We start from the raw sequence: 17,439 nt of genomic DNA, 5'->3' as shown, positions 1-17,439 counted from the left end.
CACATATGATGTAAACTTTCCTCTCAAAGATCTTATGAAAATTAATTTTCTTCTAACATAAATTGTTGATGTTTAGATGGACTACGTGGATTCTGGAAAAGTGACTAAAATTTGAAAATGCTTGAATCATAACAAACAAAACCAATTGAGAGATCTATTAAAGGAATTTAAAGATATTTTTGCATGGTCTTATGCTCATATGCCTGCCATTAATCTTAAGATTTTAACACAATATTATTCTTGAACCAAATGCTAAGCCTATTAAACAATAAATTCAAAAGATGAGTCCAAGTATCACTCTTCTTGTTAAAGTGGAAATTGAAACATTATTGGATGTTGGTTTCATTTTCTCTATTGATTACTCTCCTTGGATATAAAACATTGTTAGCAATTCTAAGGGTGATATTAAGATCCATATGTGCACTATTTTTGAATAATTTAATAAATCTTCCTTAAATGATGATTTCCCTTTGCCTAATATTGACATGATAGTGGATTATACTACTAGACATGCTTTTCTATATTTCATGGATGAATGTCCTGGTTATAATTAGATATTTACTCCTCTTGAAGATCAATACAAGACTATGTTTACTACATCTTGGAGAAAATTTTGTTGGGTTATCCTTTTGGATTAAAGAATGTGGGTGCAACCTATCAACATGCTATGAATCTAATATTTCATGACTACATAGATAATATTCTTGAAGATTATGTTGATGACATCCTATAATGCCCCACTCAGAAACCCAAAGAAATAAACCTATATGCTACAAAGTTTACTAGACTATTTTTTAAGTTCAAGAAACATCAAAGTAAAAATGTGAAAGTAATATACACATACACAAAAATCATACATATGCAATTACAATACACATTTCATCCCTCAAGGGTTCCTTCCCATTGAGTCATGTTTAAGAAAGTTTTATTAATTATTTTTAATCTTAAGTACAATGTTCATATGCATAAATAAATAACACATACATAATCTCACAAGGAAATACATAAGTACAACTGGTATGATAAAGTACATCCAGATAACATGACCATGGGAGTGGACTATCACTATAGGGCCATGGGTATCATGTTCAAAATGATATAGCATGAACAATAAAATTTGTCTCCTCATCCATCACATGATTCGATGGGAGCATCTCTTTTTCTCTCTCCTGTACAATATCCTTCTATGTTGGATATTGTTGTCTTTCATCTACTCTCTCCTCCAGATTGGGGATATCCTCATCTCTCATCTCTAGTGTTGGGTGATCCTCCTCCTCCATCTCCTCACCCTCTCTCATGGTCTTTTCCTCCTCTCTATTATCTCCTCTTTGAGCTCTATAGAATCAACTAGGTCTCATATGGGGTAGTCTAGTGGGAAGATGGACCTCACTCTATGTTTGATCTAGTAGCAGATGTACTCCTTTGTGCAGCCTACAAATAATTTTGGTGTTGCTGAATATCCTCTCCCTTCTCTAAATCACTAGAGATGATATCAACTACTGTAGGTTGTAATATGGTTCTAGATTTCTAAATATATATCTCAGTGTGGGCCTACCATTGCACTGCTCTCAATACACCCTGTTGCAAGAAAAAATGTCTCAGTACTCAATTATAGTAGTACAACATGATCACATGACTCTTTCATTCCTCTAGGAATCTCCTCCCCTATGAGTATCTCATCTAGTGTGCAGTATTAGGACACTCTTCCATCTAGAGGTATGGTCTCCACACTATCTCTCTCCTTGCATGAAATCAAATTTGACTCTCCAATACAATAAGTCTTTGAACTTCCATAACTTAGTGATGGGATATGTATACACTCTTAGAAAGCTCTCATCTAGTGCTATAGGAAACCCTATTTCCTTGGTGCATGTAAAATTATCAAATAACCATACCTATAAGAGTATACATACTATCAAACTGTCTCTCTAGTATCTAGTTAGTTTGCTCAAGTCTGAATACAAAGTAGCAAGCATACTCTTACCCCATGAAAACACTAACTGATCTCTCTCCACTACTCATACCAAATGAGTAAAATATTACAAGAATATTGTCCCCTTACCATTTTGGGTCATCATGTAGCTCAATACATAGCATATCCATCGTCTCAACAAAGGAGTGCCATGTAGAATGATATCATGTAGATCAATCTAATCTTCTGTGGATCTCATCAAGGATATTTGTTCTATACAATTCTCCTCATCCTCAAATATCTTCTCTACACTACTCCCAGCATGAGGCCTCACTATAAGCCCTCTGATCAAAAGGTAGAGTATTTGGTATACATCCTCTAGTGTAACAGTGATCACCCTAGTCAGAAGATGAGATGAACAAGTATCCTCATTCTACCACTTTATCAATACTAAGATCATATCTTGGTGGACTCTAAAGTATGGAATCTAGCCTACCCAATACAAGCCCACATCTTTCAATAACTAAATTTTCTCCCTTCTCATGTTCTTTATGCTATCTTGGATAAGCACATCATATATGGCATTTGATACTATTATAGAGACACTAACACTTGCATATCACATCAAATGAAATATTAGTATCATATTGTGAGCAATTATAATGATTCTAAATAGAGTCAAATTTCTCTGGATTAGCATCAACTTCCCCTAATTAGGGTCAACCTCCCCTAAATTAGGGTCAACTTCCCCTCATTAGGGTTGACCTGGTCCTTCAGGGCCAACTTTTTTCCCATAGTGAAATTCATACTCTCCTCTATACATCATATAAATTTAAAAAATGTTCATAAAAATACTTATAAACATGCATATCAAGAAAAAAATTACTCTACACTAGCACTCATCTTAGGAAGCGGGTCAATCGCTATGACGATCACTCTTAGAACCTTCGTCTGTATGGGTTCTAGCTCCTTCATCTTTAGAAATCCTTAAATTATCTAAGCTTAAAAGGTAAAAAATTAATTGTAAGACCCCTATTTATAGTGTTTTTCAACATAAATTAGGGTTTCCTTTCTATGCATTTAGAATAGGCTTATACTCTTTTAATAGTAACTTGAGCAAGATAACTCCAATTTTCTTGCCATAAGAAGTTTTGGAATCATGATTAAATTATTTTCTCTTTAAAGTTAGTTGAGAGACATTTTGTTAATTTTTTAACTAATTTTGAAGGCCTTCTTCATCAATCTGCATTTTTGGTTCCTATGGTTAGCTATATCACCATGTTCACCTTTCCTAAAAGAGAAAACCAAAATAGGGGGCATATAGGAACCTATGAACCTCAAAGAATCATTCTTAGTCAGATCTATGTGATTTTGGACTTTCACTAATATGTGTTCTATAGGATGTGAGAACTGACACTATCTTGCAGGATCATGGCTCTTGGATTCTGCTATATCCTTTTTCTTTTAAAGAGTTTTCTTTACTTTAGCGTGTGAATTCATGTAGTGCCATATCCAACTAAAGTGAGGGATAAATGCATCATCTTAAATTGGAAACACTTTAATTTATGACAATTTAACACCTATTCAATATGATTTAATGATAAATTTGCATTTAAGTCTCTCACCTATCCTCCTCTTAAATAAGATTTAGGTAGGACCTACTAAGTCCTCCTTGGTATTATTATTCTATAATGAAAAACTTGAGGTGGGATCTATTTATCCAGGTCATCCCCTTTCCTTTCACTTCAATCAACATAACTCATTTTCACACTGATATATAATTTTCTCATAATCTGGATTGAATTTTTTTAGAAATAGATAATACGGAGAGGGGGCTAAATTAGTATTCTACAAACTTTTTCCCACAACTAGATATTATTAATTACTTTATAACTTGCATATGAAAGTAAACCAACAATACTCAATAGTAACTATAACCATACATAGAGAAAACTCATAACACTATTATTTGTTAACTAAGGAAACCCTGGCCAATGGAAAATACTAGTGGGGATGAAACCCACAAGATGATCCACTAAAAAAAAGAGTCATGTTAAGGATATTGACCTTGTTAAGAGCCTATAAAGTACATATAGTGTCTCAAGTCCTTCTTAGAGGACTCAGCCTTGTTAGAAGACTCAACTTGTTAGGATTTTCTTCAGCCATGTTAGGAGTTGGGAGTGTAATTACAATAAATGTAAGAAGAGTCTTTTGCCCTAATATGCAATGTACAATTAAGTTTCTTCACAAGAATAGATATACATACAATATTTTCTTACTAATGTATATCACACTTGCTCTGATCATACATCATATTTCACATCACAGATGGCTCACATATCACTTAAAATTTCTTCACTATGGTTTGCATCACATTCATACTTCACATTATTTGCACAAGATATGATCTTTACTTATATCTCAGAAATTAACAAAACTCTGCTTAGTCAGCCTTAATACTTTCACATGCTTGACCAAATATAAAATAACTTTGGGTAAACATCTAGGATGTCAACCCAACATGATTAAGTAATTATTTTGTTTCCAAAATAATTCCTTAAGCCGTACACTTCAATTTACTGACATGCTCTATTCTACTTTGTTAATTACCTGTTATGGTAATCCTTCTTTAACTTATGTCGTATTGTCTGTACAAATCTATGCACTGACATACATCATCATGATACTATCATATATAACTCCTCAACTATGTATGAGCTAATTTGAAGTTTTTCATCCATACATACCATATATGTCTTTATATAGTTGCAAACTGTCTAACACTTAGACAATTTTCTAGTTGTGATATTGCTATCAGGATTTAACTGGGTGATTTTGAGTCAAATCATTGACCCATGTTTTATGAGTAGTGATTCAACATGAATCCATCTCTCATGAGAATAAATGGAACACTTAGCACTCATTGGATCTAGGTGATGCTCACAGGGGCAAAGCACCGAGACTTCTCGAGAGGTCACCCATCCCAGTACTACTCTAGCCTAAGCGTGCTTAACTATAGAGTTTCCTCCATGGTTAAACCTAAAGCTTGCGACCCCATTTTTAAAACCTTCACCAAGTGTTGTACCTTATGAACCATTCATTAGAAATCCCCTTAAGCTCATCAATTGATAAGTAGGGGATAATTTCCATAGCAAGTCAAATTGTGATATTGCTATCAGGATTTAATTGTGTGATTTTGAGTCAAACTCATTGACCCATGTTTCATGAGTAGTGATTCAACATGAATCAATCTTTCATGAGAATAAATGGAACACTTAGCACTCACTAGATCTAGTTGATTCTCACAGGGGTGAAGCATTGGGGTTTAACCATGGAGGAAACACTGTAGTTAAGTGCGCTTAGGTTGGAGTAGTACTGGGATGGGTGACCTCCTGGGAAGTCCTAATGCTTCATCCCTATGAGCATCACCTAGATCCAATGAGTGCTAAGTGTTCTATTTATTCTCATGAGATATGGATTCATGTTGAATCACTACTCATGAAACATGGGTCAATGATTTTGACTCAAAATCACACAGTTAAATCCTGATAGCAATATCACAATTTGATTTATTGTGGAAATTATCTCCTACTTATCAATTTTCTAGTTCTAATTACATCATGAAATACTAGAATGGATATGTTTCCATAAATTACAATACTCATATACCTAGCCATATTGCCAAAAGTCTCCCCCTTTGGCATTGATGGCAACATTTGAGAAAATTGGCTAAGTCGCAAAATGATGTCATACAAAATAATAATTGAAAGCTACACAAAAAATTGCCTTCAAAAATTGAAAATTTTGTTCATGTTTTAATGCATCATTACATTCCTTATCACTCCTTTACAATACATAGCTAAGCTCCCCCTTATATATACATATAAAATTTACATAGTTCTCCCTTATATATACAAACATCTACATATACAATTTTCCTTACATACTTCTCTCCCTTTGACATCAATGAAAAAGTTGTTAAAAATCTATACACAAAAAAATTGTGTTGCTTACCTCTAATCAACTTGACATTCTGGATATGCAATCTATAAATTCATGTTTCAGCTTGTCAAAATCCTTTTTCTAGTTTTCCTTGACTGTATCAAATATACTGATGAGTGTGCAAAGTGCATAGGATGCCACTTCCACTACGCTCAGGTTAGTATAGGAAAATTTATCATAGGATGCCTTCACTGCAAGATACTCCTCCAATTACCTCTACAAAATGATAAATTTAGGAGATAAATATTCTCTAAGGATAGAGAATATCTTTATTACCTTCTCCTTATTAGATTTAATGCCTCTGATAGTATTGTGAATTTTCTCCATCTTTTTTCCAATATCTTTGATGCATTCCTTTGGCTGTTGTAATCTGATAATGAGTGTTTAAAGCTCACTCATTTGGCCTCTAATCATATTATCAAATTCTGATAGATGATTGTATGACATTGCAAATTTTCCATACAACTTCTTACCTTCATCTATGCTCTTCCTTAACTCTTTAATGCACACATTTAATGCCTGCAAATCATTCTTGACATTGTTACATATTGTGTCAAACAATGATGCATCATGTGTTGTTTGTGCTTGTACTAAACCAATTTCAGACAAGGTGGTAAACTTTGCATCAAAGGATCCTATCATTTCTTTAGCCTTCTTTTGTAAGTCTAGTTTTGTAATAGTGGACTATATTGCCTTCTGCAATCTATCCAAAACTTCTGCCAATGTTCTCTCCAAAGTCTTCACAAACTTATTATTCTCAAGTAGCTTGCTTGAAGAGCTCACTAAACCTTTCTAACCATCATCATCATTAGATACTATAGGCAATACAGTAACTACTACTACTATTTCTACTAGAATGAATGAGACTACTTTCAATTTAGTACTTTTCCTTTCATCCTCTTGTCTCTTCTTCTCTTATTCTTTCTTCTTTGGCTTTATTTTTCTCTATCTCTCTTCTTCTTCTTCTTTTAACTTGTCATCTTCTCATCTTTTTATTTCTTTCTCTTTTCTTTCTTCTTCTTTTCTCTTTTCTTCTCTCTTTCTTTCCTCTTCCTATAACTTCTTCCTTCCTACATTTTTATTTTCTTCTTCATCATCCTCTCCATCCAAAGCTATAATAGGCAGTAATATTGCCAACAATGTTGGTCCCATATCCTACAAAAGGGTTCTCCTTAGCATCTACAGTTACGTGCATATTATCCACTTGCACGAATTTGGTACCAATAACTATATGAGGAGGTGAGTAAGTTTGTTGGGTTTCCTCAACCTCGTATTCATCATTAGTAGGAGTATCAGCCTCAACCTATAGAAGACTTGTTGTTCTAGAATACACACTTTCCTTGGTGACTTTAGGAATGGAATTCATATACTTCACTATGGATTCTTGAGTTTCCTTCTTTACCTCTTCATTCTTGCCTCCCATAAGAAGAACTTCTCTTCTTTTGTTCCTCAACAAAGGCTCAATTCCTTTCAGAATTTTTCTATGTCCTTCTTATTACTAACTTCACACAATTTCTAAATCATATTCGCTCTCAGCTTGGTGTCTTCCTCTACTACTCTTTTCTTTCTATTTAATAATCTATTGTATAGATCTTTCGGTATCTTATTTTTAATATTGTCAAGTCTCTAATTTCTCAAAATCATTTTTCTTACAATAGCATTCTCTAATTGTCTCCTATCCATGTTACTATACAAACTATAATACTTATTCAACTGAACAAAAAATATCATTATTTATAATTTGTATATTCATATTTTTAACTTTAGGTTTCTAGGCTTTCTTACCATTTGGCAACCTTCCTTCTCCAACTGCCTATTCCATTGGCTTTTCTTTAGTCTCTTCATCAGATTCATCAGAATCATTGATTTGCAGTGTCTTTCTTCTCTTTTTGGGTCCACTAGGGGTCTTCTTGACCCTTTTCTTGGGAGATGGTGTTGGTTCTTTCTTAACTTTCACCAATCTCTTGGATTTCCTCTATGTAGATGTTGTTCTCACCTCAACATCATCAGATTTCCTCTTTTTCTAACAAGATTGTACTATGACTGGTTGTACTTGCACAACTATTGCATAAAGTGCAATAGGTATTTGTGATGTTATTCAAATTTTGCTTACAAACCCATAACTTCCTAAAGTGCTTAAATGGCTTTAAGAGACTCAACCCAACCAAGGTGACTCTTGTTAGATTATGGTGATTGATCAGGAAAGTATTGTACATACTTCATAAATAGGCCAACATATGGCTGACATGTTATAACCCTAAAGTGATTTAATACTTGTATAAAATGGCTTAGGGTTGGGTATTTTTCATTATGTTGTGATGCAAAATTGGTTCTTGCGGCAGTATTGGGCTGTAAGGGATTACAGATTGTAATCAGGTTGTAATCACTAAATTGTAATAAGATCGAACTTGCTATTTGGTGGACATAGCCTAGGAACTGGGTGAACCACATTAAATCTTGGTGCCTTGTGTTCATTTCTGTGTGATCTATTATTTTTTAGTTATTGGTTATATTTGCATGTAGTTTTTATTTCTGTCCGTGGTTTATCCTAACACGTGATATCAGAGCGAGGTTGTCTTTCAGTTATCCTCTGCAAGAAAGTCTCATGGTTGAGTGGGAGTCTCACGGTTGAGTGGGAGCAATGGCAGATGAGGGTAAGCTGAGGGTTGACAGGTTTAATGGGTAGAACTTCCAGTTATGGAAGATGCAAATGGAATATTATCTATATCAGAAGGATTTATGGAAGCCATTGGAAGGCAAAGCCAAGAATCAGGGAACTATGTCAGAGGCTGAATGGGATCTTTTGGATAGAAAGGCACTCGAAAGCATTCAATTATGCTTGGCACCATCGGTGGCATTTAATATTACAAAAGCAAAGATGACAAAAGATTTGATGAAAACCCTAGCGACACTGTATGAAAAGCCCTCCACTTCAAACAAGGTATTTCTCATAAAGTGTTTATTTAATATGAAAATGGTAGAAGGTGTTGCAATGTTTCTCTATGGAGAATGTTAAAGCTTTCAGCACACCTTTACCCAGTCATTTGAAATTGACTAAGGAAATGTGTCCCAAGACACAGGAAGAGGAGGATAAGATGTCCAAGGTACCCTATGCTTCAGCTGTAGGAAGCTTGATGTATGCTATGGTATGCACTAGGCCAGATATTGCACATGCAGTGGGAGTCATTAGTAAGTATATGAGTCATCCAGGATTTGAGCATTGGAATGTTGTCAAGTGGATTCTCAGATATTTGAGAGGAACATCCAATAAGTGTTTACACTTTAGGGCCTCTACTACTGATTCACAAGGCTATGTTGACTCAGATTTAGCTGGGGATATTGATACCAGGCAAAGTACTATAGGTTATGTCTTTACTGTTGGTGGGACATCTGTGAGCTGGGTTTCTAGGTTACAAAAGATTAATTCTTTATCCACTACAGAGGCAGAGTATGTTGCTGCTACAAAGGCAGCCAAGGAGATGATATGGCTTCAATTCTTCTTGGAAGAATTGGGACATCCTAAGAAGGATAATTATTTGTTCATAGATAGTTAGAGTGCCATTCATCTTGCTAAGAATTCAGCTCTGCATTCTAAGACTAAACACATACAATTGTGGTACCATTTCATTCGGCCAATTTTGGAGGATGGACAGTTAAAGCTAGAGAAGATAGATAACAATGACAATCCCATAGATATGTTGACAAAGGTTGTACCAAGGGAGAAGTTGCACTTCTCTTCAGCTTCGGTTGGTCTTTTAGACTAAACATGAATAAAAGAACAGCAGAGTCTAGGGTGGTTTGATCTAGTGGGAGCCCCATGTGGTAGTGGTATTGGTACAAGATCAATCTCCAAGTGGGAGATTGTTTTTTAGTGTGGAGCTTGATCAGTCCCCAAGTGGGAGATTGTTAGATTATGGTGACTGATCAGGAAAGTACTATACATACTTCATAAATAGGCCGACATATGGCTGACATGTTATAACCCTAAATCAGTTTAATACTTGTATAAAAGGGCTTAGGGTTGGGTATTTTTCATTATGTTGTGATGTGAAATTGGTTCTTGCGGTGGTATTGAACTGTAAGGGACTACAGATTGTAATCAGATTGTAATCACTGGATTGTAATAAGATCAAACTTGCTATTTGGTGTACATAGCCTAGGGATTGGGTGAACCACATTAAATCTTGGTGCCTTGTGTTCATTTCTGTGTGATCTATTATTTTTTAGTTATTGGTTATATTTGCATGTAGTTTTTATTTCTGTCTGTGGTTTATCCTAACAACTCTAAACACAAACTAATTATGTATTTGAGTTATTTTAGGTACATAAGGATAGATTGAAGTGATTTCAAGGTTTCTTGACCTATCTTCCACTCACAAAGGCAAAAAGACTCAAAACTAGCCTAATGAGGCCTAGAAATCAGCATTTAGCCCTTTTTGACTTCAAATACAAAACTTTCCCAAAACACATAGAAAAATAAAACCATATTCAAATACCCTTTTTTCCATTCTATATCATACCTTAATTTTAGGTATTGGTTCTTTGGATGAAATAAGAGTATTCAACCTATACCCTTGCAAATACACTCAAAAGTTGGTGATTTTACAAAGAAACTACCATTTAAATGTATCCCCAAGGTTTCAACTCTTGAAAAGTATCAATAATTGTTCCAAAACCTCTAAATATAAAAGGAATTAGACTCAAAATGCGTATAACACCAAAAGCCCCAATTTGGTTGCTTCAAACCCTTATTTTGAGGGTTTCTCCAATCTCACTCTTCCAAACCTTTCCAAGATAAATTGGTGATTTATTCATCATTTAATGCACCATATAAATCTATTCTAATCATAAAAATACCATTTTATTTGGCCCACACTCCTGTTGCTACACTTTTGCCATCTTTTTCAAAGGGAAAACTCCTAGTTCCAGCATGTGATTAAACTTTCCAATCAATTTTCTACATGTATCATGTTAGATTCATATCATAAAAGGTTAGTATACATCATTCCATGGATTTAGTTACCAAGAAAGCTTCAAAACAATGAAAGGAAAACTCAAAAATTCAAACTACTTTGTTGATCATGAAAGTACAGTCATGGAAAATTACTCTCAAACCCTCTAAAATGTATAACAAAGCCTCCAAAGATCCTATTGAAACCTTCCAAAACTATTCTAGGTTATATCTCAAAGAAAAACAAAAAAATATTAATGCAAAATAATGGATTTGCTGATCCAAAACATGAATTTCATTAAATCTTTATGTTGTCCGTACACTTCAAGCTTTTCTTGTTGTACAATGGAGTCTCAAAAAAAATAAAGATCAAATATTAACTTCCCTAACCTCTTCCAACTGGTTTGAGGGATTAGTTAATTTTTTTAACCATCAAAACTACATTTCCCTCTTAAATGGCTACTAGTTGTTATGTATTGAACATTTGAACATTTAAATTATGAAATTGCACTAAAACCTATTAAACTTTCTCATTAAGGTCTTTCCAACACTTAGGAGATGTATTTAAACTTATTTAAAACCCTACTAACCTCCTAACTCCTCCTAGACACATTGGGACACTAATGGTCCAAATTACATTTATTTAATCCTCTCAAGAATATTATTTCATTCAAAGCCATTTCATGGTATTTAAACCGTTATAGGAGAAAATACATCATAGTTTATATGATTTTCATCATTTAGGATCCCTTTGACCTCCTTGGACCTCTTATAGTCATTAGATTTCTTGCATTCCTTCATGTTCTCCATGGTTTTCTTGTTGTTCCAAATAGTTTGCTTGTTCCTAAGTGCCCCTGCAACACATCCACAAATGGTGTTGCAATGGCAATAGGTGCCACTGCCAACACCTCATATTTCCCACTAGCTTTCATCTCCATTGTGTTGCCTTTGATTTCATTTAATTCTTCTCTTGTCATGCGTGACTCCTTAAGAATAGATTCAATCTTCTTTTCCACATTCTTTTTTATCTCTTTACTGTAAAGTTTGGAGTGAAATTCCCTTATCTTCTCTTCATAAGCACTCCATCTTGGAAATTCAGTGTCCCTTTCAAACTGCAATATAATCTTTATGTAACTTTCAATGATTTCTTCACTCATTTCATATCCCATGAGTTCAATAAAATTTACTCTAGGTTCTACTACTTCCATACAAGTAGTGGTAGTTTCTATCATGAAACATATTTCATCTTTATACTTCTTCACCATAGAGGGAGGGATTCTATATCTTTGCTTTATCTCAAATGAAAAGCTTTTCATCATCTTATCAATAACTTTGTCTCTGACATCTTGAAGTCTTGCCCTATAGCACTGTGTGACCATCTTCATAGAACACTTATTACTATCCCAATTTGTCATACTGAGAAATTGCTTGGTTGCATAGAAAAACAAGTGTGTCAATAGAGATTTGAATATAAAAAATGCATTCTTAGATTTCTTTAGCTTTGCAATGTTGTCCAACAATTGCACTTTGATAATTTCACACATGTTTACTTTCTTCTTTTCAACTACCATAACATAAGTGACATGTAGAAATCCTATTGGCACTGAGTTCACTCTAGAACTATGATTCAATTTATATTATGCTATCTTGCTCAACACTCTAACTGCATTGTCCTAGATTAGGTCAACTCTCATGTTCCTTCCATCAAACTTAGTCATCAAGTTTATCTCGATAGTCTTCCTTACATTCCTATCATTTACTAGATTACAACCTTCATTTCTTAATCCTATGACCTTATGAATTAGTTCATTGTCAATTATAATAAGTGCATCACCTATCCAAAACATTTCTTCATGAACTTTGGTTAGAATAATTTTTCTCCACTCATGATTTTTGAATTCTATATAAAACATATACTTAATCAGGTTCAATTCATTTAGGTATGCATACTTAGATTTAAGGGTTAGGTCTCCATTACACATAACTCCTAAATCCTTGGTAATATCTTCATCTCCAACACTCTCAAATTTACAATGAATGTAGCTTCTAATGTCTTCTATGAGAAGTACATTTAGCAAGATTTGAGAAAATGCTCCTGATGGATCATCAATAAGAGAAACAAACTGGTCCTTCTTGAATTTGTACCTAGGTCTCTAATTTATATCACATACTAACTAGCTTTCCATACTACTAACTATTGATACTAAAAATTCCAACTTAAAGCTTCGTAATACCTTCAATATCATGTATTAGGGCTTCTGCAGCTTCACACTTGAATGCTTCACTTCGTATTTGAATTTTTTGTCAAATCATTCACAAATTTGCTCCAAAATATTCACATGATTAGATGGTACTAAATATCTTACTTGCAATCCTTCAATTATTTCAAATTTAACTCCACATTAAATGTGCATCTACTTCATCTTCAAAAGTTGTCACTAATTACTATTGAACTCATTATCTTTCGTACAACTTACTAAAATCATCAAAATTCTTACACACTCAACCATAGCTTCCTTTAGATGTTTTCTACCTTCTACTAACTTTGCAACTTCTAATTCAAATTCTATCATTAGTTTGGATTAAATGACACTCTACCTCTACTAGAAATGCTTAGTTTAAATAGGATGAGTCACAAACAACTACTAATTTCAATCTTCCATCAGGTGCATCAAAATATTGCAGTTCCAAATATGTATGAGAACTTTTTGGATTAATAGCTTGCACAAATGCTTCCTTGAATTCATCAACATGTTCTTTAATTGCTTCCTTCTAATTGTTGTTGCTGCCATTATCATTTCTTATGTCATTTCTATTATTGTTCCTTCTGTAATTAAGATTCTTGTTGACGTTCCTTCTATCCACTCTGCAAAATCTTGTCATGTGTCTCAAGTTATATCATAACTAACATATAGGTGCATTCCTTCTCTGATTGGTCCCATTTTGACTTTCAAGTGCTCTACAATTCCTTGCAATATCTCTAGGATTGTTAGACTTGTAACATACAAATTGTTTCCTTTCACCATTAGATTTCTCTCCATCATTATATTTACTTTGTGATCTTCCTCTCTCATCACCTGCAGAGTGATGAGCCTATAAAATGTCATATCTATATCCATTTTTTATAACACTTTACCCCATGGTTTTAATATATTTCCAAACCATTTTCGTACATTAACTTGGTTTATGAAGCATTAAGTATGATTAATGATTTAATAATATTCTTGAGGTGGTTAATATGTTGTTTGTAAGTTATTTAAGTCATTCATGCAGCTGGAAAGAAGGAGAAGCAAGTTGAAACTTGTCAATATTCAGCAAGTGCAAGAAATGAAGATAAAGTTAAAAGTTAGTTTCAGAAAAATAATCATATCTCACTCAATTATAAATGAAATTAAGAATGTCTTATGGTTTTGGAAATCTGAAAACAAGGAGCATAAACCCTTTTGAGCATTTGAGTTGGTTCAAAATAGTTAATGAGCACCCCAGATCATAACTTGGTTAAGGAAAAAGTGGCATGTTTTCAGGCAGCATAAAACCACTTTCAGTAAAAAGACCATAACTTTCACATTTATTTATGAAATTTAGATTTTCAAAATGATCTATAAAGGTGAAAAGGAGTATCATTAGATGGTAAATTTTTTCGATCTAATTCAAAATAATGAAGGAGAGCCATGCATTTGAGTGGACTGCTAAAAATGTGGAACTGAAATTCAGCACACTTTGTTATTACTTTTGTAATAAGATTCTTCCTTGTTTAAAGGAATGATGAAAAACTTGTTAGATTTTTGTTAGGGAGTCATTAATCTTATATATTCAAAATCGTAATCAAGTATTTGGTAGAGTTAGAGAGGTAGATAGATGCAAACATATATTAAAAGTTGTAGTTTGTAGTATACAGTTCTTGCAGCCATTACTGTGTACTTAGATTTATTTTTAGCACTATTGTAGTTTATGTTTTGCAATGATAGAATAACTTAGAGAGTTTTATGGTGCATATACTTTGCAGACTTGTTTCAAGTATACATCCTCGGGTTGACAATTTAAATGAACCTTCTCTATTAGAAATATAACTGCTCATTTTGGATGTCTAATCCATGAGTTGTGTTTCTAAACCAAGTTATTGATCTAATTGGGAGGCTGACATTTTTGGCATTGTTTCTGGGGACAAGTCAAGCTATGAGAGTCTCTAAGTTTTTAGCTACTCATTTTAGTTTTTCTAGAATCTTAGTTTCTTTTCAAAGCACTTAGGATCATAGAAGTTTGCATGCAACACAATATGAATTTTAGATCCATGGAGAATGAAGATCCAATATCATTTTCAGAAAGTTTGGAAATCAATGAAGACATGTTCTCTAGCATAGTAAAGGAATTTTTTTCACATATTGATGAAAAATTTCTGATTTGTGAGGAGGAAAAGGAATACCACCTTATTTTTCAAAATGAAGAAATCACCATGCACAAGGTTGTTGTTCAAGATGAATGTGATGTCAAATTAGAACTCCTACTTCAAGAAGAGAGTTGCAATAAAGTGAAAATCAGTCCTCTCATGCATAAAAGTAAAGAAGATTAGTTTTGGGATGATTTAGAGGAGTTTTGCTTAACATTAGATGTTAAACCAACATCTTTTGTAGAGAGAAACTCTGAGCCTTCTGAAGATGGTGTTGAAATTTTTGTGTTTTTATCAAATCAACCACACAAATTGGTTTTTAAAAATCAAGAAGAGGATGGAGAAGCAACTCATCTACCCAAATCCAGTAAGAAGGGTTCAAAATTTGTGCTTTCATGAGGGTGTCCTATTAGACATCTCATTCATATGGAGGAAAAAATGTTGTCACAAGCTATGGTTGCAACAAAGGAAGAACTTGCAATAGAAGACGAAGCTACATATGTAGCTACACCTAAAGGGGAAATATTTCATCTTACTTATGCACTTCAAAATGACAATATAAATTGTCAAGATGGAGTAATAAGTGATTTTGTTAATGTCTTTCCAAAAGTATTGTCATTTGTGAAGTTTCTATTGATGTTGCAACTATTTCTCACTGTGCATAGGCATGTGAAGCATTGGAAGATTTTGAGAAGAGGAAGATACTTCAAAGAACCAATGAATGGTTTTGTTTGAATGGGTCATGTAATCTAGTTAGTGTAGGGTAGGATAGGTTAGGTTAGGTTTTTCATTCAATAAGTGTTCTTACACAATGTCTTAGAGTTAGTAGTTGTCTAGTTTATTTTGTTTCCTAGTTCTTCAGCTTATAGTTGGTTGGTTGCTCATATTTCAAATCATTTTTCCAAGGGTGTGATGAGTCAAGTTTCAACTTGTGGAAGAGAGTCTTTGCATATATTTCCAAACATTCAATTGAGTAGTTGATTCTTCATGATGTTAAGAATATTTTATTCAATGATGGTGTCTAGTTGGTCTTGTTTGTAGGTTTCATGTTGTAAGAGTTAGTCCTGCAACAACTACTATTTGGTTTTAACAATCAGTCCTGTAGCCACTGCTCTTTGATTCAATAAACACTCCTATAGCAACTATGTGATCCAAAAGACAACTTTCAAAAAGTATGAAGACAATACTCATATTAAATATGCGACACTCTTGGAGGGACCTGAATATTCATCAATAAAGGGACCTGTACTTTCAACTATTTCCAAAGTTTGAAGTTTCTCACAACAACACAAATGGTACTATGTTTATGATTTCCATTTATTCATAATAATTATCATTTTTAGTAATTGATTATCTATGCATTGCATTTTGATTTCCAATTATCATTATTGTAATTATATGCTCCATAAATAATTTGATGTTACCCTTATCCATACATTCTCATTTGAGGATAAATAACCTTTTAGCTAGGGGGAAGCACATGTATACCTAGTTTTATTGACATAGACCATAGGAGGATGACCTTTCATGTATACCTTTTATACCACCTTTGAAATTCTTGATGATTGATTAAAGTTGTCACAAGATTCCATGCTGAGAGTTTTCATGACTAACTAATGCCTACACCTTGCTTGAGGACAAGCAAGATTTTAGCTGGGGGGAAAAAAATGTTAGCCTCCCAATTAAATCAATAACTTTGTTTACAAACACAACTCACATATTAGACATCCAAAATGAGTAGTTATATTTCTAATAAAGAAGGTTCATTTAAATTGTCAACTCGAGGACGTATACTTGAAACAAGTTTGCAAAGTATATGTACCATGAAACTCTCTAATTTATTCTATCATTGCAAAACATAAACTATAACACTACTAAAAATAAATCTAAGTACACAGTAATGGCTACAAGAAACTACATAGTACCAAACTACAACTTTTCATATATGTATGCATCTATCTACCTCTCTACCTCTACCAAATACTTGATTACGATTTTGAATATATAAGATTACTGACTCCCTAACAAAAATCTAACAAGTTTTCCATCATTCCTTTAAACAAGGAATAATCTTATTACAAAAGTAATGACAAAGTGTGCTAAATTTTAGTTCCACATTTTCAACAATCCACTCAAACGCATGGCTCTCCTTCATTATTGTGAATTAGATCAAACCACTTTACCATG

Source organism: Cupressus sempervirens, chromosome 7 (genome assembly GCF_028749045.1).
Source record: "Cupressus sempervirens isolate cs-2001-9-10 chromosome 7, ASM2874904v1, whole genome shotgun sequence".
Lineage (NCBI taxonomy): Eukaryota > Viridiplantae > Streptophyta > Pinopsida > Cupressales > Cupressaceae > Cupressus > Cupressus sempervirens.
Note: the sequence above shows the minus strand (reverse complement) of the source record.